An 8,853-nucleotide genomic window follows, 5' to 3' on the forward strand; every position below is an offset into this window, starting at 1 on the left:
CTTGTTTTAAGATCATTTTAATGCAACCCAGCTCAGCTGCAAAAACAAAACAAAAAAAAGCCTCATTTCTCTACTTGTTTTTGTCAGAGGACCTGTCCCGACAAGGGGAGGCTCATGCCCTGACTGTGCTCACTGACCTTAAACAGCAGCAGCAGCCTTCACTGTCATAGCTGAGAGCTTAGAAATCGCTTTTAAAAAATAAATAATATATTGATAGAAACCATAAAACAGCCTGCAAAAAGGCAAGTCTACCAGGGTTTTTTTGTTTTTTTTTTTTAATTTTTCTGAAGCTGGAAACGGGGAGAGACAGTCCGACAGACTCCCGCATGCGCTCGACGGGGATCCACCCGGCACGCCCACCAGGGGGCGACACTCTGCCCCTCCGGGGCGTCGCTCTGTTGTGACCAGAGCCACTCTAGCGCCTGGGGCAGAAGCCAAGGAGCCATCCCCAGCGCCCGGGCCATCTTTGCTCCAATGGAGCCTCGGCTGCGGGAGGGGAAGAGAGAGACAGAGAGGAAGGAGAGAGGGAGGGGTGGAGAAGCAGATGGGCGCTTCTCCTGTGTGCCCTGGCCGGGAATTGAACCCCGGACCTCTGCACCCCAGGCCGACGCTCTACCACTGAGCCAACCAGCCAGGGCCAAGTCTACCAGTTTTGCCAACAAAATGACTCTCTGGCTTTAGAAAATAAAGGTGAAACAGAAAACATTTAAGGCCCCAGATTCCTCCCCAGCCACTCCTGGTGGATGTGGCGAAGTCTTGGGCATTTGGCCATCTGCATTACTTTCCTTACCTCTGTCCTCTGATCCTGCAGAATTGTCTGCTGCATGGGCTCTCAAAACCCTCGAAACAGCTGTGAAGGTCCCATGCGCAACTCATAGCTTTAAGACAACCCTGACAAAATATCTAATGCTTCCCACACACACCTAGAAGAGTTAGTGAAACATTCAATTGTTTTTGCAGCTCTGTCTTCCTCGAACCCAGGAATGAGTCCATGGAGTTTGCTGCACCAAGCATTGCCCAGTCTCTGTTCACTGGCCCTGGCCCTATGCACCACAGGTCCCACCATCTAGGATAGCCTCAAACCCTGAGTGTAGGCCCTTCCCAGATAGGTTCTTCCCTACAGTTCTGCCTGGTTTATCATTCAGAACTTGGGGCTGGGGGTCTGCCATCACTACCCTCCCAACCCCTAAGGCTATGAGCTCTGGGTAGGCTAACCAGCTGTTCTCAGCACTTTAATGGTCAGATCTTCCCCAAATGTTCTGTAAAAACAAACCAGGGCTGTGGGTCACTTTCTGGTCCCTGTACCACTCTGTAGTTGTACTCTGCTGACAGGCTTTTGTGTGTGCCGTGTGTGTGTGTGTGTGTGTGTGTGTGTGTGTGGTAGGAAGGGAGATAGTGAGGTAGACTCCTGCATGTGCCCTGACTGGGATTCATCTGGCAACCCCATCTGGGGCCAATGCTTGAGTACCAAGCTATTTTTAGCACCTGAAGCTGGTGCATGACAACAGAGCTATCCTCAGCATCTGGGGCTACTCTCGAACAAATTGAGCCATTGGCTGTGGGAGGAGAAGAGGGAGAAAAGAAGAAGAGGGAGAAAAGGGGAAGTGTGAGTGCGGAGAAGCAGATGGTCACTTCTCCTATGTGCCTTGACCAGGAATCAAACCCAGGATATCCATTAGCTGGGCCAATGCTCTATCCAACAAGCCACTGGCCAGGGCCAACTGACAGGCTTTTTGAAGTCGGCTCTGCTGTCTACTTCCTGAAATAGGCTTCCAGATGCTGAAAGGAGCTACTTAGCTCTGTTTCTGGACCTTACCTCTAGCCATAGATAAGAGGGGCCCAGGCACTGCTTTACCTGAGACCACCATTAATGACACAAGATCTGATTCTGCTCTTGATAACCCAGAACAGACAACTTTGTCTTCAGCTTCAAGTTCTAGGCCCAGGCCCACCATGAAAAATGAAATACCTTTCTGGGACATACCTGGGAGTGTAAGTTTTAAAGGTTCTTTCTCACACCACCTGCCCTGGGTTATTGTAGAGCACTCAGGCACTTACTCACTGCTCACCACCTTCACTACCTGACTTCAGGTCTGTTGGCTGTATACTTATGAGTGAAATCGCTAGATCATATGGTAAGTCCATGTTTAACTTTTTGAGGAACCGCCAGACTGTTTTCCTATAAACGCTTTTTAAGTTGTCTAATTTTAACTAACCCAATAAAGGAAACTGTTGGGCATTCCTTTGGGTCTAGGGACACTGTAGACAGATTACTAGATACTAAGAGCGCACTATGAGAGGGGGAGTTTGGAGACCTCTCAGGGATCACTTGCTGTAGCGTCCAGGCACCACAGGGGTGCTCTGAAGGCAACCCAAGTAGGACTCACTCCAGAGTAACTGAACCACCATTGTTTTTTTGTTTGTTTTATTTTGTTTTTGTATTTTTCTGAAGTGAAAAGTCGGGGGAGGCAAACAGACTCCTGCATGTGTCCGACTGGAATCCACCTGGAATGCCCACCAGGGGGCGATGCTTGGCCCATCTGGGGCATTGCTCTGCTGTAATCAGAGCCATTCTAGCGCCTGAGGTGGAGGCCATGGAACCATCCTCAGCACCAGGGCCAATTTTGCTCCAATGGAGCCTTGGCTGCGGGAGGAAAAGAGAGACATAGAGAGAAAGGAGAGGGGGAAGGGTGGAGAAGCAAATGAGTGCTTCTCCTGTGTGCCGTGGCCGGGAATAGAACCTGGGACTTCCACACACTGGGCCGATGCTCTACTTCTGAGCCAACTGGCCAGGGCTGAACCACCAGTGTTTTGTGGTGACAGCAGAGAGGGGGTGGCATGGAGTTGGGGTGGTTCAGTGCTGTTACAGATGGGTCACTTTGGAAGGCCAAAGTGAGGTGGTGACATTGAGCAGAAAGTGGTAAGGGCAGGTATGTCCTGCAGAGGATTAGGGACAGAGTCCCAGGTGAAGAGTCACACATGCAGAGGATCTGAGGAAGGAATACACTTGGCATTTTTGAAGAACAAAAAGGCCAATGTGGCTGGAACAGAGAAGGGGTGTGGGTGGTTAGTGATGGACCTGGACAGGTGGGTGGGCTGGGACCACACAAGCACCTCTGCCAGGGAGGTGCAGGACACTCCCCTGGGGGGCCCAGAGTGGAGAAGCCAGGTATCAGTCGCAGCCCCCCAACAAACACAATGATACACTCAGCCATATGTTTATTAGCTTATAACAGAAGACTTTGACTGAGTCTGAGACTTGGGGGGGAAGACAGAGAGATGGGCTGACTGGGAGTAAGGCAAGCATTAGCTGAACTTTCCAAACAGATAGGACAGCTTGTGCAAAGGGCCTGGGGAGCCTGGGTCAGAGGACCTAGGAGAAGCAGGGTGGGGAAGGGTGGCCGGAAAACCTAGAGCAGCAGAGAGTAGAGGATGAAGATAGGCCCTTTTCCATACTGAATGAGGTGAGATTTGTGTTTGACCTAGACTGACAATGACTATGACTTAGGCCAGGGGCTAGCATGTGAGAAAGAGTCCCATCAAACTATCCTATGGAGGGAAGAGTTCGTGTCTTAGTGACCAGACTGTGCTGACATTTCCATCAGGGAAGGGTACAAATTGAGGCCCATGTGCCACATGCCTAAATTGTTGAAAGTTCTAAATCAAAGTAACAAAATGTTGAATAAAATATGTCTCATCCACCTGCTTTGACAAATACAACCTCATAACAATTTGGGGGCCAGATTCCAACCTAGAATTCTCAAAGCTTGGGCATATTGGTAGGCATCCCAGCTTCGTTCTAGCTCCATCTACATGCCCTGCTTCCTCTGGACACACCTTTGGCCTTGGGGCACTCACACCAGCAGTGGGGACCCCTCTGGAGGATCAACCCATGTAGGGGTTGGAGGGTGGGCTGGGAATTCCAGGGTCAAAGGTACTCGCAGCTTGATCTAGGATGGTGGGCACCTCCTATAGCTAGGACCAGACTGGAGCCCTTTGAAGTGTGGACTTGCCTCCCGTCCAGGCCTAGGGTGGGACTGTTGGCGATGGACTGGATCTCCTGAGATGGAGGTTTTTTGAAGTACTGTAGACACTTTTGGGTTCCTGGCCTTTAGAATAGAAGATGGTTTATGCACAGAGATGGGAGTCTCTGGATAGATCTAGCTTGGTGTTAAAACGCATAGGCTTTATGTTTTCATCTCAAACGTAGTGAAGTGCCTTCAAGACATCCATGTTGAATTTTGGGATCTGGTGCTCAGAGGAGAGGTCTGGCCTGGAGCCTTTGTTGAGCAGGTGGAAACTGAGGCAGAGGACTGGACAAGATCACCTAGGAGTAAAGAGGAAAGCCACAGTGAGAGAGATGAGGGTCTGGATTAACACTTAAAGACCAGGGAGTGCAGAATGAGGACAGAGGACTTGAAGAGCGCCAAGTGTCACTCAACAAGCATCAGCTTAATGCCATTTTGTTGCATGGAGACACTGAGCTTCACGAATTTGTGTCTACAGGGAAGGGAACAAATGATCTTATATAAAGATGCCCAGGGAGGACAGATATAGGAGCACTGGGGCCAGAGAGGTGTCTCTGAAAAGGGAGGTTTGTGTTCAAGTAAATATTTGCTTGAGAAAAGCTAGAAGGTGGAGTCAGTCTCCCTCAGACCCATGTCCTTTCTGGTGCCTTGTTCTCCCATATCACTTTTTCAGAATTAATGAGGGCAGAATCGCGGCACTGATCAAAGTATGTTCTTTGCTCAAATAACATTCAGATCATGCAGGAATTTCTCAAAAGCAGTCCTGCGAGTTGCGGCAGAGGTTGTCCTTCGAGGAGGGCAAGGCCTCCTTCCAAGGGAGGAGCCTGCGGGACAAAAGGGGGCTGAACTGCGAGGCGCGGCCGGAGGGGCGGGGAGGGAGCAGGACCAGTGGGGCGGGCCGGCAGGACGAGGAGGGGGGCCAGGGGCGCTGGGCGCGGAGGACGCCCGGAGCGGCCGGGCCCTCCACTGCCTTTTCTGGTGGGCTTGTTATGCAGGATAACCTTAGCGGTGCTGGCTTTGTCGTGGGCTCCGTCAGTCCCAGTTTGGCTGCAAGAACTAAGTAAGCCATTCGCCAAGAGGGCTGTGTCGGGGACGCACTACTCTGGGGACCCTGAAGAGTACAAAGATGGGTTTCCACGCCACTCAGCCCACCCACCAGAAGTGACAAATTAACGGCATTGTTATCACCGGTATCACAGGATAGGCGCGCTGTCTCCGTCGAGCCCCACCGCCATCCTGAGCAGGAACGTCTGTCCCTGTATTTCAAGGGCCGGCAAACTCCGCCAGGGTAGGCCTCGCACCTGCCTTCTCCTAGGCCCGCAGCGTCGGTCTGGTCCCCAAGGCGGGGCGCAGAGGCAGCTTCCAGGTCCTCTTCCGGCTCGCACGGTCAGCGCACGGTGCTCGGTGCCCACGTGGAGACGGGGACGTCGTTCGCAGCCGGGCACTCCCGGAGACTTGGACGGCAGAGGCGCCTGCTGAGATGCGCTGTCTGGGGGCGCAGTGCGGGAGGAGGAGGATTTAGGAATTCTTAGCGAAAACGCCGGGCACTTTCTTCCCGGCTGGTTCTCCTCTTCTCACTCAGCTGCCTCCAGTGTGAGCGTCTTGCCCTCAAGCTTCACCTGTCCCAAACCTCCTGGCCTCGGGCCCCTGCGGCGCTCCGGATCTGTCCCTTGCACTGTCCACCCCGGCACTTCTCAAACGCGGTCGCATTCATCCTCACAACGGCCACCTCCTACGTTCGAGATGCAAACCTTGCACTATTATTCACCTAATTTCCTTTAACTTGGTCAATTTTGTTTTACTTAAAATGTATTAAAAGTGAAACTGTATTTGTTTAAAGGTTTTTTTTTTTCTTTTTTTCTTTTTGTATTCTTCTGAAGCTGGAAACGGGGAGAGACAGTCCGACAGACTCCCGCATGCGCCCGACCAGGATCCACCCGGCACGCCCACCAGGGGGCGATGCTCTGCCCCTCCGGGGCGTCGCTCTGCCACGACCAGAGCCACTCTAGCGCCTGGGGCAGAGGCCAAGGTGCCATCCCCAGTGCCCGGGCCATCTTTGCTCCAATGGAGCCTTGGCTGCGGGAGGGGAAGAGAGAGACAGAGAGGAAGGAGGGGGGGGGGGTAGAGAAGCAAATGGGCGCTTCTCCTACCTGGCCGGGAATCGAACCCGAGTCCCCTGCACGCCAGGCCGACGCTCTACCGCTGAGCCAACCGGCCAGGGCCTGTTTAAAGGTTTTCATTGATACAAATACTGTCATTACTGTAGTAAGCTCAATCATTTCCGAGAACATGAACGTTTACAAAATTATGGATAACTTTCTTTTGTTTAAAAATTGCTACAGCTCATTAAGATGGAAAATTCATTTTAATACTCAGTGTGTCTTATTTAGTATTCGATAAGGTTTATTGTATTTTAAAGCTAACACTGAAAGCTTTAACTTTTAATTTGTATGTGCTTAATCACACAAAATTGCTGTTAGGATTTATTTTTTAAAAAGGTTACAAGTAAAACATCTTCAGTTCAAAAATGACAGATCTTTATATTTTGTGCCTTCTAAATGATTTAAATAATTTCAAATAAATGATCTATTGTGTTCACTTTAAATCTTTTCACTTATTTGTCACTGCTACTTGCTAAGCATTTATTATGTTAAATTTGCATATCAAAATAAGACTAAATTCTCTGTTAACACTTTTAGTTTCATAACTTAATGTAATACCTAGTGTTCTCTGTCAAAAATGAGAAGATGTCTTCTATCTATACCTATACTCTTGTGAGGGTTTCTTAGATGGCCATGGGATAACCATAAAGGTTCATCCCCAGGAATTATAAAATAAACAATGCTAAAATAATTATTAAAATGTTGCCACTGTAAGTCACCTTTGTACTTGGAAATGTCACTTTACCTGCCAATAACCAATGACCATTAACCTAAATAACAATTACTCTCCTATAATCCCAGAGGTTTTAGAACACTGCTCCTCTTCACAATTCCTCCAAGGGACTTGATTTTCTTTTGACAGATTAAAAAAGCTGACTCTTAGAGAGGGTTGACTGACTTGTGTGAGGAACACAGTCAAGTCCAGAGGAGGAGTCAGTCAGTGCCACCCAGCCCTGGCTGACCTTTGTCCCCTCTCCACTTGCAGCTCAAGGTTGGCTGTGAAGGCCTTTGTTGTCTCTGGTTCCTTGGCCCCAGAGTTCAGTACTGAGCCTACAACAATTAATCCATAAATATTTGTCAATTGAACCAAGCAGGTGGTTAAATAAATAAAATTGGTGTGCTTTATTACTAGACTGGTGTGAACTGTTAGTCACCAGTGTTGCTGAATTTCAGGCAGTGAGACTCTAAGGTCTACAGGGAGTCCAGAGAAAGGTGCCCAGAACAGAACACAGGAATCAGTGCAAATGACTCATTTTCTAGTCAATTCATTTTTTCCCCCACCAAAATAATGACAATGTTTACTTTCAAGTTATCTTTATATGTTCAAAATCCCAATTATTAAAAAAAAAATGTTAGTTTAAATGTTAGTTATATTTGCTACAAGCAAGCTTGAAAATAACATTTCGCATTCCAGTCTCCAGGAGGTCGATTTTGATATCAATAGATTATGTGGGAAAGGATGTGGTAGCCAGGTCTCCTTAAGAGGTCAGGAAACAAGCACTGTCCTGTTCTCACCAATGAGTCCTCTCCAAAGGGAAGTCAGGTGGGGGTGGAGCGCCAGTGGGCTGTTTACAAAGCAGAAATGGGGCTCAATTATTATCTGTAATATAAAATTATCATGTGCCAGGTGGAAGGTCAGGTCTGTAGAAGTTAAGTCTGAGGCTTCCATATGTGGGCTAGGATCAACCTCTCTTTTTCGCATGACTAATGCAGAAATACAGTTAATGTCTTTAAAATGCTTGCTCTTTTTATCTCCCCATCCTGCCCTCATTATTCATCCCTGTTGGCCAAGAATAAGCCTTTGCTCACTGTACAGTCGTACAAAAATGAGTGGCTTTTAGGTGTGAATGCTTGCCGTCATATTTCTCCATCTCTGACACAGATATCGTCCCAAGAGTGGGAATTTTTTCTCCCCAGAGGTGGAAAAACATCTTCCAAGTGATCTGTTCTATGAGTAAAAAAGACACAGTGTTCTAGGAAAGGATGGGGAAATCCTGTTGTCCTTAGAACAAACTTTAGATTTGCTGTTGAGTAATAATTAAAAAAAAAAAAAAAAAGTTACGTCCAAAGTGAAAATTTCGGTGTAAAAAAGCGAGACGTAAATCTTCAGGGACTTATGCTGAGCGTTAAAGGCCATCCAAACACCCCACACTAGATGACTTCTAGGTGCAAATACAACATATTTTGAAATATCACAATTTTAGACCTAGAGAAACGATTAGTGATGGCCCTGGCTGGGGAGTTCGGTTATAAAGATACCTCAGGAGGGTCCTTGCATGATGGAATGTTCTATGTAGACACAAACCTATGCAGGCGATAACTTTGTATAAGAGGTAATACACAAAAAGGAGGACAAGTAAATTTGGGGAAATGTGAATAAGATCGGTAGAATGTATCAAAATCAATATCCTGGTTTGTAATATTCTTTCCGCCTTTCTGCAAAGTTTTGGGAAGCGCTAGCACTGGGGAAAACATGGCAGACTGCATGCTACTCTACCGAGATCTAAAAATACACGCCCTCAAGACAGCGGCTGCGTGCTGCGCCCGGCCCTTCTCACGCTCTGCACACCACGGGTAGAACGCCGAGACCCCTCGCGTCCCTCGTAGGGTCCGTAGGGTCCGCGGGAACCGGCTCCCCGCGGGGCCGGCAGGGGGCGGGGCGC

At 48.6% G+C, this 8,853-nt stretch overlaps 1 non-coding gene across 1 annotated transcript; it reads right to left on the reverse strand.

Annotated features, from left to right (window-relative positions):
- Window positions 1-562: 562 nt before the first annotated feature.
- On the reverse strand, window positions 563-638 carry TRNAP-GGG (transfer RNA proline (anticodon GGG)). Its single transcript has one exon. It is a non-coding gene; the product is annotated as a tRNA-Pro (tRNA).
- Window positions 639-8,853: the final 8,215 nt, after the last annotated feature.

The sequence above is a fragment of the Saccopteryx bilineata genome, chromosome 2, assembly GCF_036850765.1.
Source record: "Saccopteryx bilineata isolate mSacBil1 chromosome 2, mSacBil1_pri_phased_curated, whole genome shotgun sequence".
NCBI classification, from domain to species: Eukaryota; Metazoa; Chordata; class Mammalia; order Chiroptera; family Emballonuridae; genus Saccopteryx; species Saccopteryx bilineata.